A 6,000-nucleotide genomic window follows, 5' to 3' on the forward strand; every position below is an offset into this window, starting at 1 on the left:
TATACGTATGTATTGTAATTTTATTTATAATCTTTGTTCGGCCAAGTTTCGCAATTATTTTTAATACCTAAAGATGGATTTTTATATTCATTTTAGGAAATATTTATAAAGATGTAGCTTTGTTTTTTTTCACATGATAGAAGAAAAATTACATGTGTTGAAATTGCATTTCACACATAGACAATGTTTTCACATTACATTATTATATGTAAAATCATTATTTCCTAATTACCATGAATCATACCCTAATAATGTATATTATAGCTAGTAGTTCCCAAATGTCTTAAAATGAATAAATTATTATGTTTTGCGGATATTACATTGTCCATATTAATGTTCCGTAGATTATAAATGCAGATACCTTAATATACATGTCATTATTGATAATGTCTGTTTTCGCGATTTTATATTGAAATATAATGGAGTTATTATATTATAAATCATCATACGGGAAGATGATTCGATAATCTCCTGAACGTCTTCAAAGCTTTCCGATACAATTTAAAGAGGTGATTCGATACAATTCAAAGGGGCGATTCGATACAACACCACCACAGAGAGAGGGACGCTGGGCTTGTGAAGGGTGGGCGTGTTGTAATTGTTGAAAAAAAGAAGAAATAAATTTAATATAATACATAAGATGTCAGTTATTTTCTGACAGGGTATTAAGTTTTCCTTGGGGGAAGAAGAGGAGATGATAATGACGGGGGGTATTTCATTGTTAGGAAAAACCCCTAGTGGGAAATGGGAAAATATTGAATAAGATGTCAGCTGTGAACCTTTGGGAGATGAAGAAATGGATAATAATTATATTAAATTTTGGTATATTTTTTTGTGTTAATGTAGAGAGATTGTTGTTGATGTTTTTAATAAATAAATTTGAGTCTTATTATTATGAAATTATGGTTTGTTTTGTGTTATGGGATATGGTTTGATATAGAGGTTTTTGAAATATACCTCAAACAGTCCCGTGGAATATGATATTTACGGATGATATTGTGATACTTGCCGAATCCAAGGATAAAATGAAAGAAAGATTAGTGAGTTGGATAAATATTCTAGAAAAGCACGGACTAAAAGTAAATAGAGAAAAGACGGAGTATATGGTGATAGGAGGAGATGAAACAGAGAGTATTGATATAAATGAATGGCAGATATCGGCAATTGAAAGCTGCAAATATTTGGGCTCCACTATACTAACAAATGGCACAATAGAAAAAGAGATAAAGAGTAAAATTAATCAAGAGTGTTTAAAGTGGAGATCTTTATCTGAAGTGCTATTTGACAAAAGAATCCCACACAAATGAAAGGGAAAAATTTACAGTTCCATAGTACAACCAACTATTCTATATAGTTCGGAAACATGGCCAACCAACGAATCAGACGAGAGAAGTCTACAAACTATGGAGATGAGAATGCTGAGGATGATTGCTGGGGTAACAAGAAAGGATAAAGTGCGCAGTACAAGAATACCAAGTAGTTTAAAGGTAGTGTCCATTAAGACTAAGTTAATGGTAAACAGACTTAGGTGGTATGGGCACACAATGAGAAGGCCTATGAACTACATAGGAAATAAGGTTTAGAGTTTGGAAGTGATGGGCAAACGTAAAAGAGGAAGGCCAAAACTTCAATGAGGCCATAAAGTTAAAGCCAATATAAAGAAGTACGAATTAGATAAAATAGATTGTATGAATAACATAAAGTGGAGAGAAATGTTGAAGGAGCTTACCACCAGAAAAGGTGAAAGCTAAAGAGAAAAAAAAATTTAAATCGAATTATTTGCTATGCGCAGCGTCTACATGACAAGATTTTTACTAGATGTAAATCCCCCTTCAAAAACCTATGCCTACCCTCTTAAGAAATTTACGCCGCCATTATCAATTACTCCTGTTTAGTTATACTGGTACTCCTTTTATAAGTAACTTAAATGATTTTAGCTCTACTACCAACTATCAAATAATTGTGAATATAAAAAGAATTATTTTTTAGATCATTAATTTAATTAAGCCCTCCCCTCCTCACTTACAGTGAATGAATTATATTATAGTAAATTGTTTGGTATGAATATGAGATGTCGACAGCGTCTACGAGTGGGAGGGGTAGGAACAATTTGCATCCTATTTTTTTGAGGGGGTAGGGGGTAAGATGCTTTAATGGGGGTAGGATAAAATTTTTGGGGGGTTATCTATTAAATTTTGAGATGAAATAGGACAAAATTTATTGCTGTAAAAAATTAATACTTTTATTATAGTATTATTATAGTATTATAATACAATTCATCGACCAAATCTATATATTGCAAACAATCATGCACATTTTTTTCCAACAGCAAGCTCATAATGCCATAATAATTAATTCATTGTAAATAATGGAGGTTTTAATTGAATTTATTATCTAAAAAATAAATTCCTTATATTAAATATCGATAGTTGGTAGTAAAGATAGATTAATTTAAGTTATCCTTTATAAATTCTTTGAAAAGAGTATCAATAAATAAATAGGTGAAAATAATAATAGGGGGGTAGGCAAAGGTTTTTGTAGGGGGGTTTGCATTCAGTGAAAATCCTGTCATGTAGACGCTGGATGTCGAACCCTTAAAAATTACAGTTAAAAAGATAGCAGATAGTTTTATTTGTAAAATAATATCAATGATTGTTTTCAATATAAATATAGATATATTATTTGGTTGATGATCCGCAATACCATTGCATCATAATAGGTCTATAATATAAAGTATTAGTTTTTACAAACAATATATTTTCTTCCTATTTCAATCTAAAAATTTAATACATAACACCCCAATATAAATATATCTTACCCCCCTTAAATAGGCCTACCTCCTACCCCTCTCAAGGATGGAAACTATTCCTAACCCCCCCCCCCCCCCCGCTTTATGTAGACGCTTGCTATGTGTAGTGCGAATTAGTGTTGTTAAAAGGCCAGATTCGGGTCGATTTAAAAAAACGGCCCGATTGAGATTATAACCAAAATAACATTATGTATGCCTAAAGATTTTGCATATAGCTGGCAGAAATGCTTGGAAACCTATTTGCCAATTCACGATGCTTACTTAATATTATTCTATCTAAAATCTTCATCGGGCCGTTACCCAAATGAGGCTTTTTAACAACATTAGTGCGAATAATATTAAGTACTTGTTTTCAGAAACCGTAAGTGTTCCGGTTGCATATTATTTTTTTCCCCCTATAAATTAGGGATGAATAAAACGTTTGTGTTAACTAAAGCAAGTATATTCATTTGTCATAGGACAATCTTCAACAGATTGTTTATATATAGTAGAAAGAGAGAAAGAGGGATAGAGCCAGCCGAACTAATTATTATGTCAATATAACGAAGTTATGCAACTACAGGTGGACTTTTCTATATTAGGTTGAGCAACTTAAACTTCCCAGATATTTAGGCCCTTTTAACGTCGGGATAACAGGGTTATGCATCTAATTAGATTACCTATTCTACTTTTATTTTATTTTTAATAAAAATAAAATTTCCATTTCCTTTTTAATTTTTTTTCTCTTCCTTTTATCCTTCTCCTATTTCCTCTTTCTCCTTACCTCTAACATTGTCCATCTCCAAATTATGCCTGGGTAAGGATTGAGTTAACTTAAGACTCCCTTTCCACCCCTTTTCACTCCCCATTTTTCTCTAATCTTTTTAGATTTAGAGTTAGCAAAAATATGTTAAAATAAAAATTTAGGGGTGGAGTTTGAATTGCGGTATAACAATTGCGGTCAAAATTAAAATCTTTTGGATTATTCCATCTCCTCCTTTTCCCAATCTTATTCCCCTTTACTAACTCCTCTATCTAATTTTAAGGGCAGGATTGATGGCTTTAGTTCTAGACCATGAATGATTAGGATTAGAGTTATCCTTGGATGCTAGGTTAATGTTACCAAATCGTTTGATATTTTTTAAAAAATAAATATATATTAATACTTACAACTTTTGCGTATTATAATTTAGATAATCATAAAGATAATCCTCATCTCTTACTTTAGTTTATAAAATTCACTTGGACGGTGCTAAAATGATTTTATTGAAGATAAGGAGGAGGGGGGGGGGCGGCGCTTTCAGATGATAGGGCATCTCTTTTTAAAAAAATATTCAAAAAGTGTAATGGTTATCTTGGTCAAAAATTTGTTTTGATCTTCAAAATTTTTTGCTTTTTTTTTAAAGAAGATGGATACCACCCGCGACAAATAATATATATTATTCGCGATTATAACATACATTCTCCATTGTTGTCTCTTTTTATTCCTATAAGAATTGTTCCTTATTTCAAATTAATTATTTTATTTCACAAATTGTTTTTTTATTAACTTATCCTTATTGGAAATTTGGTTTTTTCTTTTATATGCATAAAACAAAGGCATTAAAATTCGGAGGATGAATCGGGTTCCGATTCTATTATGGTGGATCTGGCAATCGAATTCGGACTCGAGATTTGGATCCTGTTAACGTTGGACGCTAGTTTGTCCATGCGGATTGTGAGGGAGGCGATAACCTAATGTTGTGGTCCGTGCCGGCTTGGGTATCAGAAGTGCTTGATGCTTCCAGGCCTATGATTGGTTCTAAAATGGATAGTAAGCACATTAGCTGCCGTGAGTAGATGATGGCCAGGCTGACTAGAAGGCTGGCGAATAGTTGGTTTCTTTATGGGTTTTACCATTAATTTTCAATATGGATAAAAAGTATGAATAAAATAATTAATTTAAAATAAAGAACAATTTTTATAGGAACAAAAAGAGACAACAATGGAGAATGTGTGTGTTATAATCGCGAATTATTTATATTATTTGTCGCGGGGATGAGTTATTCTCATTTTCAAAACTTTTTTTTCTTTTTGTTTTAAAGAAGATAGATTGATAAAATTTTACCTTAAATTTCGTGATTGGTAAACTTTAATAATGTTAACAAAACATTTCTTATTTCATATAGACGAATTGAAACTATCACGAATGGACCACACTAAGAAAGGATACTTAGATATTTTAATTATGAATAGATTTTTCATAGATTATAATATTTCATATGTTGTTTTCAATTATCTAGAATTGTATTATGATAAAACTGCCCTCACCTGTCTTATTCAAAATATCAAAAAATAAAACAAAAATACTGGTATTTTGCTAAATGATAGTATCTTAAATACTAGATAATTTTATAAAATTATTATTATCAATTAAATTATAATAGTTTATAATTTTTTATGGGTGCAGTACATAACCACGCATAAAATATGAATGAATATTTACAATAATTAATAAAATATTTAATGACGAGTTAATTATAATAATCAGGCATTTTAATATTAGTTTAAGTCCATTCATGGCATAGACAGGAAAGTGATATTTAATGGGAGTTGAAATATTAATTTGCAAAAGAGTATTTAAAATAGATTAACTCAAATCATTATTTTTTTAAAATAATTAATTTATCAACTAATTTATAATTAAGCTTTTGCCGTTCTGAACTATTTAACATTGTGCCAAAACTTAATAACCTTACATTGCTAAAGGGATTGCAGTAATATATTTAAAAATATTTTCCTTAATGAAAGATGTTGAATGTGGGGCTTTTGAGACCTAAAAATAAAAATAGAAAACAAATATATATATAAAAAAGAAATTAATAATAATTAGGAATCACGAAATCATGAAATCAATTTAATTCTTTATTCAAAATTATAACATTATCAAATTAAAAAAATTATAAAAGTAAAAATAATAAAAAAAGATTAATAAAAATAAAATACAAAAAAGTTAATAATTATATAAGATCATCCGAATGGTAAAAAGTGGAGTTTTTATACTCTTTTCAATCTTCTTTATAAATAATATTCATAACTTAAATTATTTTCAGTTCTCACTATTCAAATATAATATTTTTATCACGCGTTATAATAATAAATCCAAAAGAACTCTTTATGCAAATTAAATATAAAGTACAAATTTAACGAATATTACAACAAAAGGATAATAA

This window comes from Gordionus sp. m RMFG-2023, chromosome 1 (assembly GCF_954871325.1).
Source record: "Gordionus sp. m RMFG-2023 chromosome 1, tfGorSpeb1-WG-v2, whole genome shotgun sequence".
NCBI classification, from domain to species: domain Eukaryota; kingdom Metazoa; phylum Nematomorpha; class Gordioida; order Chordodea; family Parachordodidae; genus Gordionus; species Gordionus sp. m RMFG-2023.